The 17,589-nt window shown below is 40.9% G+C and overlaps 1 protein-coding gene across 4 annotated transcripts in view; it reads left to right on the forward strand.

The window, feature by feature from the left end:
* The window catches only part of tmem108 (transmembrane protein 108), a 61,781-nt gene that overhangs the window by 36,235 nt on the left and 7,957 nt on the right, over window positions 1-17,589 (forward strand). The gene's annotated exons all lie outside the window — the stretch shown is intronic.

Genomic DNA, 17,589 nt, shown 5'->3' on the forward strand with positions numbered 1-17,589 from the left:
TGAATTATTCCAGTGTTTTCATAATTTCTCTAACTTTAAGTCTTGTGTCTCTTGGCAACCTATCTTCTAAAAGAAAAGAAAATTATTTATATAAATTCCTCTATAGCGGAAAGCCATTCTGTCAGGGATCCCCTGTTTGTGGACATCAGATGCTGTACATACAGTGCTGGACCCCCTTAGTTATTGTCGTAGTTTAGGTCCGTGCTGTTTTAAATTCACAGGATAGGATCAAGGGAGCTGATGTACAAAGTTCTGGCAGGCTACCGCCGCAGAATGTCACATGAATATGGAACATGTTGGTCACACTGAAACCCACCAGGCTCCAGGACTGTTAGCTGAAAGGGCTGATGATATCTGGTATTCACCCCCAAGCTCCACCTCAGGGCGCTGGAGCCCAAGGCTGTCTGACAAATCTGCCTCAATCCCTCAGAAGTGATAAACTTGGACTAGACCGCTGTGAGCTGAGTGCTTTAAGCTGGTGCAGAGGTGGAGGGAGGTCACCCTGCAGCCGTTTAACCTGAAAAGGAGAAGTTTGAGTTGAAGTTGTCGACTAGCTTTGTGTGGATTTTATTTTTGAATTTTCCTGGTAAATCTAAAGCTCAGTTTGCTGTCATGCATTCAGTTGGAGATCGAGTCCAGCCCTGAATTTCCTCGGGCGCATTACTCTTCCATTAGAGTTTCCCCAATCAAGTGTGCAGAGACGAGAGACCCACCTGTATCTGTGCAGTACAGAGAAATTTCTCATTTCTCTCTCTGGATGAGCCATCTGCTGGAGACAGATGTGCCTTAACATCTCAAGGCTCTAGGCCTTGAGGCTGCGGGGATGCTTCAGATAGAGAAGAACTGGGACAGATGATCCCATATTATAACGGGACAGTGTGTGTCGGAGAAGGACGTTTTATCAGCACTACTTACTATGACCATGTTGTACTGAAAGAACACATCTGAAACAACTGAGACTCACAATTTGTTTTAGAAAATTGAGTTTTTGCCTCCAAAGCTAGAATAAATAAAAATTTGAAAAGGCCAGTTGGTGCGATGTGTAAATGAGTACACAGGGTTTGAGAAATCTTCCCATCTGACTTGTTCTTGTCTTGTATTTTTGAAATGTGCTGTTGGATACTTTGTCATCTTTATAAAGCCCCTATCAAAGTGAATATGCCAAAATTCTCTCGAAGACGCTGTCAGTGTCTGTGACTCTAATGGAGTCGTGTAATTGCAGATTTGCTGCTCAGCGCTCTGCCCAGATTCCAGACAACTTCCTGTTTAATCTCTCGTCTTCCTGTCAGGTCCGGTGCTGCTGTCACACTCGACGAAGCTAAATCATTATCCCAGTAAACAGCAAAAGGACCCTTTGTTGTTCTTGTTTTCGCATTCTCTCTCCACCAGATTCTCAGATAAACACGTCCCCGTTCAAAGCTGCTGTAACCTGACAAACAATTCAAATTCAAACAGGAAGCCATTATCCTGTTACCCAAGTTTTGCCGCTTATCTCTGAGCCCACATCTGCAGACCTCCCTGTTCCGCCTCTCCACCGCCCTGCCCATATCGAAGCCTTCTCCAGGACCGTCCCACAGGTCCCAGAGGATGTCCCTCGTCTATCTGCTGGGACACACCCAGAAGCAAACCAAAGGAATTTGGCTCTTTGTGCTACTGTAAAGATGCCACTTTATTTATACGCACGCATATGTCGTTCCAAAATGAAGAACATCAGGATTTTTCTTGTTTTCCAAGTCACGAGTGAGATTAGCAGTTGTAGCAATAAAAACAGCTTCCCAGCAGTACAGTTGAAAGGCCCTTTCACACAGATTCAAACCAACAAGCTAATTCAATGCTCATACTAAGTTTTAGCTTCTATTGTGAGTCACAGAAGTGTTAATTCTAAAATGAGTGGCTTTCCTGATTAACTGAGCAGCTTTAGGCACATGATTGCTCTCATGGCATGTGCCTTTTTTTTGCCTTTGTGTGAAAGTAAGTATCTTGCGGATACAAAGGAGGGCTGCAGAACAAAAAAAACATTTTGAAAACGTCTCAGTGCAACTCTGAATAGAAGTACCATACATATTAAAGGGCAGAAGGAGGTGTAACGGCAGCAGGAGGTGGACTGCAGCATTATTAGTGACAAATAGATGCAGTAAAAGGATATTAGCATTTAGTGAGTATTTCAGCATTTTTTCTCCTTTGGAATTTTATATACTGTGGTGGTTTGTTTTTCTAAAATACCTCCTTGTACTCTGTTTCACTGATTGCAATCTGGTTCCCAGTACAACCCCAATTTCATCTGTCTGCTGAGCCGCTCCACTCATTTATGAAACAGACTTCAGATCGATTTTGATCTTAAGCTTGTCTCCGAGGGGCCTTATTATGTTGATTTCCAGCTCCACTTTGTTATTCTTGGGCTACTCCACTCTCAGCGCTTTGCATAATTCACAGTTCATCCTTTTATAGCCAACTTACTTCTGATTGGCTGCCCCTCGTAAACAAAGCTGGTGGGTGGAGCATCTGTACTTACACTCGGAGCTGTGCGTGTGAGATGGCTATATTAGGGATGTCATCTCTCACTGGGATTATGGAAATAATCTTATCTTATTTGATCCAAGTGATTTCCTGCCGGTTATTACATGTGGTTTGAAGCCTCTGGTGAACGTTCATGACTTCTATATGCGCTAACGAACCTCTTTTCATTGGTTTGTTTGTTATTTGATGTTTTTGCTTGCTTTTCACTTTTTGATGGATGGCAATTCTCGGCTAAACCATAATTTGTGCCGGGATTTTGTCATATGGTAGAATCACAACACGAGTCCAGTCATTTATGAGAAATTCAAGATTTACAAAGATTTAATTCAATTCTATTTTATTTATATAGCGCCAAATCACAACAACAGTTGCCTCAAGGAGCTTTCTATTGTAAGGTGCACCCTACAATAATACATACAGAGAAAAACCCAACAATCATATGACGCCCTATGAGCAAGCACTTTGGCGACAGTGGGAAGGAAAAACTCCCTTTTAACAGGAAGAAACCTCCGGCAGAACCAGGCTCAGGGAGGGGCGGGGCCATCTGCTGCGACCGGTTGGGGCGAGAGAGGAAGACAGGATGAAAGACATGCTGTGGAAGAGAGACAGAGATTAATAAGAAGTGTGATTCAACAGAGAGGTCTATTAACACATAGTGAGTGAGAAAGGTGACTAAAGAAGAAATACTCAGTGCATCATGGGAATCCCCCAGCAGCAAACACCTATTGCTGCATAACTAAGGGAGGATTCAGGTTCACCTGATCCAGACCTAACTATATGCTTTAGCAATACTCATCACAGCTTTTTTATGCTTATTGTCTTCTATTAATATAATGTAAGCACACTTTTGGGAATGATCTTTACTTTTCTTACAACATTTCTGTGAATATATTCTCAATTCTGGAGCTTTCGGCCACTTTTTAACTCCAACTTATTAAACTTCAGAGGCAGCCACTTGGTCAAATTCAAAAGAAGTAATCACAGAGGAGCTGGGGTGTGAAACTTCTTCATAGTTTTACACTCTATTTTATTATTTTTTATTTGTTTTTTATTATTACCAACTATATTAATGCAGATATTGGTGGTATCGTAGGTACAGTAACCAATGGTAGCAGCTGTAGTGGCACACATTGAAGTAGTACCACAGCAGGCCTACTAGAAACTGTTAAAGAAGTGCAGTGGGTCCACTGAAGTCAGTCGGGGCTGATGGCTCGCTGTCCAGGCGAGATAATCAAATCTTAGCAGCACTTAGTCAGACAGCTCTCGGCTGATAAAGAGTTTTGTCCGCCTGAAGCTGATGGATCCGATCTGTTTCTGTGGTTCTGTGACAGCACGTCAAAGCTTTAAATTAAAGGCTTGGACTACCTTTAACAAAACTTTCCTCTTAAGCTTTATGATTACTTTGATTCGGCTCTGTCAGCTTTTATTCCTCAAAAGTTGAGATATGGACTGATTTTATACCGAGGGAGACGAGCCGTGCTGTGTGTGTGCTGGCGTGGTGTGATATGGGCTCATTGGTATTCTGATGAGAGCTGCAGATAAAGCCATCTTCGTTTGCCCCAGAGGATTGAAGGGGAATCCCATAGAGGGCTGTCTGCTACCGTGGAGTGGTTTTTATTAGCATAAATGAGGCTAAATATGATCCACGGAGGGTCGGCTGGGCGGTGAGGAGGACATCTTTAATTATGGGCTGTGGTTTAGTGATTTGGAGCTTCTAAACCAGCGGTTAGGCATGTTTATCCCATTAGACTACGAGACATAATGAACATACAATAATTCCCTTTAGTTCTTGTACATTTGCATATCAGACATTTTGGTTAATGATTTTATTTAGTGAGATCACAAAGAAACAATCTGCTTGTTTATTTATGGTTGTTAATGCAGCACGGGCATTATTTCTGACTAACAACACTTTAAGAAAACCTTTGCCGCACATCTTATAAAGAAAGAGAGATCTCAACCTTTAGTCACTCTTTAGGACACGGAGGTTGTAATAAACTTACTTCATTTACATGTATTAAAAAAAACATTTGAATACAAAAAACAACGGCTCTCTTTTTGCTGCTTGTTCAGCTTGATTGTAAAGAACTTATGATTCCAAGGGAATTGTTCACAAGCGGGTGGAAGTACCAAAAATTGGTACCAATACTCTTTTATCATCACTTTTTGTGTGACTTTTTGTGACTTTCCCTGTGGTTTAGCCTGTTGTTCCTGAGGTGGAACAGGCCATCTACTAATTGGAAAGTTGGCTGTTCTGTCCCAGAGTGCTCCGAGCTCTCCTTGCCTAAGTATCCTTGGGCAAGATACTGAACCCTGTGCTGCTTTCCGATGCATTCATCAGAGTATGAACGTGTGGATGACAGAAAAAAGTGCTTGTGAGGCATGTTATATAAAGTGCTTTAAATTGTTCAAGTAGAGTAGAGAAACGTTATTCAGCAAAGAACTAGCCCATTTACCACTTTTTCAATTAAGTCTAATCAAGATTAATTATCTAGTCTAATCTAGTCTAGTCTAATTATGCACAATCGACTGTAGAAGTCGACTTTAGAATCTGAAATTGCTCTGAAGTTGTTGTTTTTTTGTTTCTTTGTTTGTTTTTGTAAATAAAAATAGGTTAACAGATGTGTGGATAGTGTGCAATAGTGCAAGTAATTCTATTTGTTCCAGCCACAGAGCTCCCACCCATTGCCCCCAAAAGCTTGTCAGTTATGATGGCTTAGAGTTTGGAATGGGTTACCTACTATTAGGAAGGTTGACAGTTCAATCCCCAGCTCCCAAATTCTGTATTAATCAGCACCAAATTTTCAAGAGGGCTACATGCTATAAAAGACCAAGCCAGGAAAAACTCCTTTATACTTTTCTGTGTTTTATCCTCAGTTACTTTGACAGAATGGCCTCTGCTGTGATGCTTGCACTGCTGATGAAGTCTCACAAGTGTCAGCTTTATTTTGATACCAATATAATTTACACAGAGCTTGTAATCGCAGAGAAATAGTTGATTCACTTTGGGCCTGTCATTTTTAAGGAGGAACCTCAGAAACACCCCGGGGCTTCAGGTCAAACGGTCCTTGGACAAGATATTAAACCCCAAGTACCCTCTGATGTTTACCTGGGTGAATACTGGAAATGTGTGTGTGGATTCTGCTTGCAGTGTAAAAAGAGCTTTGGGTTCACAGTGATAGTAAAAGAGCACTGTATAAATTACAGTCCATTTACCTTGGACTAAACTAAGAGAAGGTAGAAAGCAGAGAAGACTAAATAACCTTAATAGTGTAGTTAAATTAACCAATATAACAAATAGCTGTGCAGCACAGTGGTGCGTCAGTTGCCTTACAGCGGAAGCCTCTAGTTTTGAACCTGTCCAAAGATACTTGTCATTGTAACTGGTGATCCTATAGTGGCCGTCGGTGTGACAGTAAATGGTTTCCCATCTTTAATTAATGACAGGAATGAGAGAGGTGAATGAAATCCACTAAACTGGCACTGGATCTAGTTGTGTACATCACAGAGGCATCAAAGGGTAATCCTCACACGTGCACAGCACTGTGCACCTGCACGTGTCATCGGACTGTTGGAGCGACATGTAACATGTCAGCTCAACCTTTTTTATTCTAATTGACACCAAGAAGCTCTGAAGAGGTTTTTATAAAGGAGTAAAACCTTTGAAATGTACCAAGTTCTTGAAATTCTGAAGTAAAACTAAATTATTTTTCTATTGGATAACAGACAGACTGCTTATACAGTTATTTTTAACAGCACCCAAAGCAAAAATAGACAGAAAATGTACTGTCAGGTATTTTATCTTAATGCAGGATTTATCATTGCGCTGCAGTTCGTTTTTTTTATAAACCTGACCTTGGCTAGGTTCTCATTGAATCTAGGCTTTTTGTTCCCTGCGTATACTGTTCTGTTACTCCCCGCTATGCTGCTGAGCAGGGAGGTGACAGAACAGAAGGATTTCAGAAGTACAGCCTGACGAACCACGACTCACGAGCCTTATTGATGGATGATTTTGCAGCTCCTATTTTTGGCTTCCTGTAGAGCCTCCAGTTTGAATAGTGGCACTGGCAGCTGCCCACTGATGATACGGCACAACCAGCCTGCCTCCAGAACCCGCTTCATAGGCAGATTGTCGCCGTACACGTCACAGCCACATCATTCTCCGTTGCACATAGCAGGAGGTGACCCCTGGAAAGAAAGATGAATATCCCAGCCTCCTCTGCGAGTAGCCCCCACCCCCCCTTTAGGATTGATCATGCAGCCAGGCAAGTGCATAAGCACTGATAGCATTCATGCCGCACACTAAGTGCATCAGTATGATTGATTAAGCCAGAAGATTCATGATGCACTGCACCTGAAGATTATTGTTCCATGGGATTGAAGTCTTAGCTTATGAGTGGCTTCACAACATAAGGCAGGATTCCTCAGCTTCAGGAGCAAATGTTAGGTTATCTCAGTGTAACTTTAGATTCGGTGTCAGAGGCTTTGGCCTCTCAATCTAATTGTGAATGAGTAGTGGGACAAAGCCTGCTTTGGATCAGCGCACAGGTGCCTGCTTTGCAACATGATTTATTGATGTCCCTCGTGGCTTCAATGGAGGACTTCAGCGAATGTCACCGGTTTTCCTATGCACTCAAAAGAGCCCTAATTCAGCAGGTTTTCTTGCATAAATTGCCCCTCCCTCCCTCTCTGCCTCTGTACACCCTGCGGTTTGATAATGGTAGACAGGTTGACACCATTAGTCAAATAAACGAGGGCACAGTCTCGCAGTAGTTTTAGCTGGCCGTTATTTGTCTTCATGATATTAGCATGTGCTTTTCTTGATGGTGATCGGCTGAGTGACATAGATAGTGAAGGCAACAGGTTGGTGCGAGTGATAAATGGCCTCCTCCTCGTGAAAGGAGAAAAAGCCTCAGTTCACCAGCGAAGATTCAAACTCCGCAGTCGCCTCCTCACTCCTTCTTTCATCATCGCCACTGAAAGTGGTCTGACTCCTTTTTTGGTTGTTTTGTGCTTGCGAGAAAATATCATGTCTGACTGAAAACAGCCAACATGCACGAGGGTGGGAGGGGGAAAAAAAATATCATGCTGAGTAAACGGGTGCCGCTGACTATGACAAATGCTTCTCTGTGTGCCCCGCTCCAGCTCAGTTTTTCATGTCTAACCTTTTTGCTTTTGTCCACGTCTTAGCGTGATCAAACACACAGGAAAATGTGCACGATCAGGCCCACTCGTGCACATTTTCCACCCTTTTCTCCCTCTTTGCACTCCGTATTCTCATTTTCTTTTCAGTGCTTCTACTCAGTAATGGATGTCTGTGAAGCTCAGGTTACTTCCCTGGTCTTTTCAATAATTTCTCTTGTTAATACCCCGCGCCTCTGCTTCTCCTCTATGTGTCTTTGTGGAGGCCAGGCCAGGCTCTCTGCCTGCTCACACTCTCTCTCCATCAGCCGGACACACAGCCGTCGTGACAAATTACACCCATTTGGCTCAGTGTGCGGCACAGTGTATGTGTAAAAACAAGCAGATACATGTAATCACTGCAGACACAGAAATTCAACAACACAGACTGTACAGGTCAGGAATAGATGGATTTCCTGTTTTCAGAAAAAAATAAAGATGCAGGTGTAGCAGAGGGCAGAAAACACGATAACTCACTTATTATATTATTATATTTCCTGTTTTTAAACACGTAACTTTTCCTGTGCAATCTGGGTTTATGTAAAGCAGATGTCAGAGGGTGCATTGCACATAAAGTCTATTTCAGAGAGAAAGGAGTAAACATACTACCCCGTCACCATCTTCCATTTATTTTATTCCTATTAAATCTGCCCAATAAGTCTAAACCATCAGTTGGAGTGCCGACATTTTCTTTCAGCCGTGCTGTGTCGTTCTGTATGCTTTTATATTTAACTGCTGCTACTTTTAGTCTTCAGCTGAACACAGAAGAGTCAGTTGCAGGGATACAGCAACAAGCAAGACGTTGGAGGTGCTCCTCATCGCATTTCTCAGCTCTTTTTTTTTTTCAAACCACAAACACACCACTGTTTAATAAGAAAGTCGGTTTATGCAGTACTGCATAAAAAAATTAAAAAACATAAAAATCCAAAGCAGTCAACAATGAGGGGACCTGTTGGCTGTCATTTGCTGTGAGGATCACTGCAAACTAACCCTTCAAACTAGCCCGAGCACAGAATGGATTGATGAGTGTGCTGTGGACATCCCCAGATTTAAACTGTATTTGACCGACGTGTTAGGCAGCACAGTCCTCAAAGCGAAATAATGGACTGTATAATGTAAGAATTCCTCCTGCAGAGACCTGCAGATTCAATGATCAGCGCTGAGGTGCAGTAAAGCCTTTCTGGTGGCTGCCCATTGATTTCTTAGTATTACAGTATAATACACCACTAACTTGTTCATAATAATGTATTAATTATGCAGAGGCAAAGCTTCAGCATGGGGGTCTCATAACTGTCTTTACCTTGTGCACACAGGGTTATTTATCAAGGTTAAGGGGACTGCTCCCCACAAAATCAAATATCTGTAATATCCTCTGGCCTCTGGCACTATTTGAATTGTTTTGTTGCTAGCTGTCCAGTTTTGATATTTTTTGGTATCTGGAGATAACAGTTGTGGAGATGCCTGTCTTCTTTTAAATATAATGCCACTAAATTGAAGTTGCCTTGTGGTGTTCAGAAAATGTATTTCAAAGAAACTCAGCAGCAGTGACACTTCATGCAGTCACCCCAAATAAATCTATTTCCTTTCTAGTGAGTTATACTTCTTCTGGTTCGGTGAGAAACTCCACCACGTATCATTTCTCTGCACCATTCAGAGCTCTGATTCTGCCCATCGATGGCTAATTTAGGATCACCAGTTAAACCTAGTTTTCTCTGGACTGTTGGACGAAACCTATGGAGGCAGAGGCAGGGGCGGATCTAGAGAAATTTTCTTAGGGTGGCATGAGGGTGGCAAAGAAATCAAATGGGTTGGCAAAATCAAAGCCCCCCCCCCCCCCCCCCCCCCCCCCCCCCCCACACACACACACACACACTTTAGTTACATAAAACAACCCACTGAGGTCTGAAATACAACTGCCCATTTTTTACCACTTCTGATTTTGTTTCATTTCTGTTTGAAATTGTTTCATTTTAGTTTTTTCCCCTTGCCTTGTTTGGTATCATTCTTTTCAGCTCAACTAAATTTAGTTGTTTTTTTTCACTGACATACTGCATTAGTATTACTGATCTGAAATCACACAAAGAACTTAAAATCCTAGTAGTATTTTTTACTGTAAAAATGGTAAATGGTAAATAGCCTGTATTTGTATAGTGCTTTACTAGTCCCTAAGGACCCCAAAGCGCTTTACACATCCAGTCATCCACCCATTCACACACACATTCACACACTGGTGATGGCAAGCTACATTGTAGCCACAGCCACCCTAGGGCGCACTGACAGAGGCGACAAAAACCCACAGACATGTTGAGTACATTTTTATAACTTGAAATGCAAATATAAATTGTACATTTTGTAAACATATACAACTATTTATCTAAAAATGCAGCCAATACACCTGCCGTTTTTTTTTTTCATTTTGTACAACCATTTAAAAATATTACTAAAACTAAAATGAGAGAACAATCAGGTGTCACAGTAAGATGCCCCACAAATGATGTGTGCCAGTAAAAAAAAGTTTGTCCACCAAAAGACAGAGGAGAACAGCACAGGGATAAACCTGCAGGCCTGACAACAGGAGGTGTATCACTCCGCTGGTTTTCTACTTAGTGACAGTGTTTACACTGCAATGTGCCTTAGTGACATTCATTAGTGCCCTCACTGACACACAAAACAAAACGACTACACAACAGAACAGCTACACAAGACAACACAATACACTAAGTATACACTCCACACTAAACGTCACAAATCTCCCACATCTAAAAGCTCTCTCTCTCTCTCTCTCTCACTCGCTTGCTCTGTCTCGCTGCCGTTACCGTCACTCCCAAAACTCTCCCCTCTTCCTAAACAACCAAATCCCACATGTTGACTTTTTTTTTAATTGGTCAACATGGTACATTTTTCCACCGATAGGAAAGAGGTGGCTTTTTTTCCTTTCTTTACTGTTTTCCCGCTGTCCTTAGAAAACGCTTAAAACACACACACACAAAAACGTGACGACAGTATTTAGTAAAAAGCATGGCTTATATATATTATCATAACTCTGGATTTACTGGCCTGTAATTAAAATTAAAAAACTTTGAAGTCTGAACTTTCAATGTGGGCTGAAATAGAGACTCAGCGTGGCTGCAGCTTGTTGCTATGTCAGCTTAAAATAGTCATGTGATTTGGAGGTGCAGCGTGTCCGTGGACCACAGAGGGTTAATAACACTCACCTTCCTTCCATTTCCAGAGTGTAACATCCGACCACCTGTGTAAAATCCAAAATTCCCATGGTGTTGTTCAAAATGTGCTCTGGCACAATCATAAGCATCGCTTGCTACTGAAAACAAGAAAAAAGCCGGTCCTGCTATGGGCTGAACCATTTGTTAATGGTGGAGGGGGGGGAACACTATCCAATATATTCAGTTTTAGCATTTATATTCAGTGTTGACTGTAACTACGCTCAAACTGTTAATGCTATCTTATTTTAATAAACAACACTGTCATATGCAAAACAGAGGTGGCACTTGCCACCCCATGCCACCCTTCTAGATCCGCCCCTGGGCAGAAGGAGGACATGCAAACCACACAGGAAGGCCACAGACTCAAATCAGGAACCTTCTTGCTGTGAGGCAGTAGTGCTAGCCACTGAAGCACCTTGCCACACAAAACTAATTTCAATTAGAGAGCCTTGAAGGAGTCCTGTAATGTTTTTTTTCTTTCATCTCACATGATCACAGAATTGGAAGGAAGGAGCATGTCTGCTGCCTTCTTTGGCCACCTGATCCATTTAAGCCAACTTTATTTGCCCCTCACTGGAGGACAGAGCTCTGCACCTGACAACGACATTAAGGGAATCCTCTCTTTGACATCATACAGAGCCAAGTGTAGAGTGTTTACAGCAGGTCGGCTTACACTGACCTTAATATTTGAACCTTTAGCCACGTTTAATATGAGAATCCACCAGTGTAAAAGCATACTGGTCCCCAGTAATTATGAAAGTAAATGTCAGGGTTACATCAGAAAGAGCGTCACTCAGAAAAGCTAATAAATCATAAATCTCCACACCTCTAAAACAGAATCTAAAGGTTGACGTTGACCTCATTTTGTGTCCTGCACTAATTAATATTTGGGCAGTCAGACATCAGTGCATGCTAACTTTAAAAAAAAATCAGTTTTGGCCCTTTTCACATTTTAGATGTGATGTTTAATAAAATATAATTCAACTAAACTGCAAAGTCCTAAATGAATATTAATCTCCATGTTGGTTACAGATCAGAGAAGCCCATGTTTTATGCAGGGTTTCTGATTACCTGAACTAGCCGGGAGAATCTGTGCCAGTGCATTTAGTTTGTTCATTTCTGACATAACTTTATAAAAGGACGCTATGTTTTATTCAGCAGCAGAGTGTCAGGTTGCCGGGTTGTGACAGCCAGGCTTGTGTACTGATTGAAGGTATGACTCAAGCCAGACCCCATCATGATAAACATCCTCTCTCTTAATCGGCCTCTGTTACCTCTTTTATCTCCTTATTTAAAGCCTTGTTGCATCTACGTGGTTTCAGTTTGCACGGAGACATCTTACACCTTCCTATCCAAGGAGTCACTATTTAATTCGTCCCGATTCAGTCATTCGGCCTCGTTTCGGAGGTTGATTTTTGTCCTAATATGCACACGATTCACATTACCCAGCATCAGTAAAAGACTAAACACCTTACAGTTGACAGGCTGCATTTTATTCTCCTGCTTAAAAGATAATTTGAGGAAAAATAGAGCATCCATAAATCAACAATGGCCCCGCGTGTTGTCTCCCCAGACATTGGTCTGGAGCGGGCTCTGTGGATTAGAGACGTGACAGACCTGGTTAATGGAAGGCAGTGCCTGGACCCTCTCTCCTGCAAGTCTGTGTGATTGAGTATGGAGGAATATGATTAATGATTCAGAGGCTGAGTTTAAATAGTCAGTGCTTTGGGGTTCTGCCCGAGTGTATTTTAAACCCCTCGTGGAAGAAAATGGAAAAAATATTCCTGTGGCGAATAAATTATACTACTAATAATATTTGATCTCTTACTGCAGTTCTTTGTTGTACGTTCTATCCAGATTTCTGTTTCTGTCTTTTTCCATTGCTCCTTAATGATGGCCATAACCTCTCAGTCATATTAGTACCTCGTGACTGTTTTGAGGTATTTTTTTTAACGAATTAACCTCAAATTTACTTGCTTGAGGGTCTACAGCTCTGCCTGTGTACACATGCTGTTTTCTTTCCCTTTCCATTTTTATTTGTTGAGGTTTTCGTTTGTCATCAGCATGACTATTGCATATTAGTAAGGTTATAATAGACATAAAAATTGAATAAGATTTCAACAGAATAAACATATTGTATTTAAGCCAGTTTTTAATAAAAGATTGTGAATGATTGCACCTTAGTGTAATCAGTCAAATCTGATCCCACTAAAGCCTGATAGAGCTCATTCGCATGTGTCACAGCACTTGATTTCTGTCCATAAACTGGTAAAGCATTCAAATGAGCCACTAAAATAAGCTGACATGCTTTCTTATTAATGACAAAAAACAAAACAACATAAAACCCCACTTTATCAGCAGCAAATAAATATATGGCCTCTATCGAATACACTATTTCTTGAGTGTTCAGTGGTAGTGTTTAGGGAATCTTTCGACATTCCTACTTTGGACATCCACAGACGGAAGGAATGACATTTGACCCAAGTGCCACAGACAGGTCTGAGAAGTTGAAGAGTGATCTCACACTGATAATGGTCTGTTTGTGGCATTTGTTGTCATTAAGATAAATGTTAAGTAATGCTGGTCTTAACCTTGAAGCAATAAGCCAGTGGTTGGTGTCAGACTAACTTAATCGCTTCCCTATTTCAGTAACTGTGACTAAAACACACTAACGTGCAGTCTTTTTAAAAAGAAATCATCCTGTTTCATTCCTAATGATCAAGATATAGTCGATCTAGTCCTTAACAGATTTTAAAATAAGGTAAATAAACCTCAGATGATTAACCACGGATGAATTATCACACCATGTCATATTCATTTAACAATAATGAAGACAAACTGGAGAAGCACTGTGTCAAAAACTAAACACCACTTATGATTCGGTAGTTTGTAGAGGCACCTTTAGCAGAAGTAATTTAAAGTAATTCTTTTTTTGTATTACTTTATCAGTCTCTCACATAGTTGTGGAGGAATTTTGGCCCGCTCTTCTGTACACCATAGCTTCAGTACTTCGCAGGCATTTGTTTATGTACTTTCTACTGTCTCTAAAGTTCCCAGCATTTCAGTCAGGTAGAGGTCTGGACTTTGACTGGCCATTACAGCACTTTGATTCTTTTCTTTTTCATCATTTCTGCAGATTTGCTGCTGTGCATTGTGCATTGGGCCAAGCACACTGTAATTCATTGTTTATATGTCTAAGCACCGTTGCTAATACAGCTACATTGGCTCCCCTTTGAATTCAGAGTCCATTTTGAGATTCTGGTTCTGACTTTTAGAGCTCTTCGTGGACAAGCACCGGCTTACATTACTGAACTTCTACATCCCTATGTCCCTAGCAGGTCCCTGAGGTCATGTGATCAGGGCCTACTTGTTATACAGCATATGAGGCTTTTGCCACTCTGGCCCTCTGGAACTCTCTTTGCTTAGCTTAAGATCTGTGGACTCTGTGGATCTGTGGACTCTGTGGATCTGTGAATTGCATTTGTCTTACTTTTTGTCTGTGTTGTTTTAAATGCCCTGGATTCTTTTTTTTTCTTTCTTTTTTGTGAAACACTTTGTGATTCTTGTCTTGAAAAATTATAAATAATTTTTTGCCTTACTTACTTACTTAACTATATAGAGGACTTCAACTCAATGACTGCAAGGCACCCGGGTCCTGTGGCTGCAAAACAAGCCCAAATCATTACCCCTCCACCACCGTGCTTGACTGTCGGCATTAGGTGTTTGTGCCGATATGCTGTGTTTGGTTTTTGGCTAGTGTGGTGCTGTGCATTATGGCCAGCCATCTCCACATTGGTCTCATCCATCCAAAGGACATTGTTCCAGAAGTCTTGTAGTTTGTTCAGATGCAACTTTGCAAACCTAAGCTGTGCTGCCATGTTCTCAGAAAAAAAGCGGCTTTCTTCTGCCAACCCTTCCTAACCCTTCCTATGCTTCTTTAGTCTTTTCCTAATTGTAATTTCATGAACTTTAACATTTAACACGCTAACTGAGGAATTTAGAATCTGAGATGTAGTTCTTGTGGGTTTTGTTTTTTGTAGTGTCTGGCCTTGGGGTAAATTTGCTGGGATGTGCACTCCTGCAAAGATTGTAAACTGTCTTCAATGTTTCCCACTAGAGCTGGGCGATATGACCCAAAATTCATATCTCGATATTTTTTAGCTGGATGGCGATATAAGATATATATCTCGATATTTTTTTAAAGCCATAAAGTAAGAACAAAAAGAGAGTTCTTAGTCAAAGCTGTGTCCCAGATGTCACACAGGCACTTTTATTAACATGCAGCATAGATGTACATGAAAAAAACTACTCAAAAATAAATTATGAGCATTTATTAAATAATGATGCTCTATAAATAAAAGAAAACTATGTTGTTTTGTGCATAACAAAGAGCTCACAATTGTGCAGTCAAAATGTAAACTAAAAGACGATGAGCATAGACAGATTTCACAGCTGCTCTGTTCCCAACTTCTACTGTGTGACTGACAGCCTGGAGTTTGAAATCCGCTTCGTAACCATGTCTCTGAACAGGTGCCATTTATGGTCCTTATACACACACAATACGGTAATATTACGTTGAAGCACAGTACGTATCACTCCGCGAGGCTCCTCGGTAGCCGTAATGCTCCGACAATCCGTCAAGCGGTGCAGCTCCCTAGCTTACCAAAGTCGAACTAAAACATTTTTGACAGATTGCTGAGCGACGTGTATCACATAAAATCGGTTCGCGGTCATCAAGCACAACCAGAATTCATACAAAAGGCGCGCAGTCAACTTTTGAGAAAATGAAAGGATTTCAGGCCGTGCAGTTAGGCGTTAGCGTGGCTAGCTCGTTAACACGTTGACGCCGTCCAGCCCCACGCACGGGGCGATGCGCAGTAACTTGTTAACGGAGATTTGCCGTGTTCATCTTGTCGCTGCCTGCAGGTGAAGCGATGGGGGAGGAGGGGGAGTTGTGTTCAGTGAAGGAGAGGCGAGGCCGAATAACGTTGCGTAGAGACAAAAGTGGACGAAAGAGAGGCAAACTTGCGGCTCCGCAACTATAATTATAACGTAACATAGACTATATCGATATAAAGGATATTGTCACATCTTATATCTCGTATAAAAATATATCGATATTTTTAAAAAAACTCGATATATCGCCCAGCTCTATTTCCCACTGGTGAATAATCTTTTTCTAACTGTAGAGTCATGGACTTCACATTGTTTGGAAATGGCCTTTTGACCTTTCTCAGATTGATGGGTGGCACCAGTTGCTTCTTTAAGATCATGCCTCCTTAGCATCTGACAAGATGTTCTGCTTTCATAAAGATGCTCACACTTGCTGATTAACAGTTAATCAAGAGCATTTAATTAGCAGCTTCTGGCTTCTACCTAGTCTCTTAATTCCTTTGGAAGTAATGAGGATGTTCTTAGGTTTTTGGAAACTGTTATATGTCTTGTTTTGTAATTTATCTGAGGTTATATTTACCTAATTATAAGACCAGCTAAGGACCAGATGTTTTTTATTATGTCTTGATATGTAAAACCTTCAAATTGAAGACCGTGTTGTGCTTTCTTTGTGCTATGACTGTATACCAGACAAGAATTTAGATGATATTTATTGTTGCGTAGTCTGTTGTCTGAATGTATAGAGTCTGCACAGTGGGGACTCTGCTAATGTGTTGGATTAGTTGTGATTAAGTATAAATAAGGGGTGGAAAGGAGAGAGTTAATGTGGAAATTAATAAGCCCTTTCACATTCCTCCCTCTATGACTTTCTAGCTGTCTAGATAACACTATTCCCCACTGGCACCTGCTAATGTCTTGTCACTACGCAGCCTCCTTACGGGATTGAGCTTGAGAAAGCAAATCTGTCAGGCTCTTAGAGATGGCTTTAGCATTTTAAGTAGGCCATACTGACACTGAGACTGTCATAAATCAATCTACTGTATTAATTGTAGGAAAATCATTAGAAGTCATTATGTCTACTAACAAGACACATTTCACCATCTGACTGTTGACTCAATTTTATGATGACAAAGGACAGTGTAAGAGGTGAACAGAGTAAGCGTTTTTCCTTTATGATAAAATCATCTTTTTCTATTACTATTTTACTATTTTTTTAAATGTCATGTCTAAATATGCAAATGAGACCTTATATATTTAAATGTACCAGAGTGCATAATTTCCCATAAACTTTGGTTAAATTAAGGTTAAAAATTCTAGTTTCAGCTTGTTGACATTCGAAACTCAAAGGTTTGTACAGAGGGGATTTTTTTAATATCTCTTTTTAACACTTCATAAATTAGGAAATAACCAAGTTTTAACTGATGGACTAACTAATATAGATCTGGTTACTCAGGTATTTTGTGCGACTGTCCAATGGTAAATGTGTGAAAAAATAAACTCTAAATGTTGTCTGAAAGGACAAAATAATGACTTACACATGAGAAAACTTGTTTTTTTCCTGATGTCTTGCTTTAAACAAGAACATTTATAGAAACTGGATTGCTAACAATATTATTTGCAGCTATATCTTGCTGTTTTATTACAAGAGAACTGCGTGTCCAAGGAGAGAAGCATCCTCTCCGTCCCAGCTGCCACCTTATCCATGCACAGATACACGCAGTAGCGCTGTTCTAGTGAATAATGCAGTTAATAAAGCAATCTAGTTAAACTAGGT

Source organism: Pelmatolapia mariae, linkage group LG9 (genome assembly GCF_036321145.2).
Source record: "Pelmatolapia mariae isolate MD_Pm_ZW linkage group LG9, Pm_UMD_F_2, whole genome shotgun sequence".
NCBI lineage: Eukaryota > Metazoa > Chordata > Actinopteri > Cichliformes > Cichlidae > Pelmatolapia > Pelmatolapia mariae.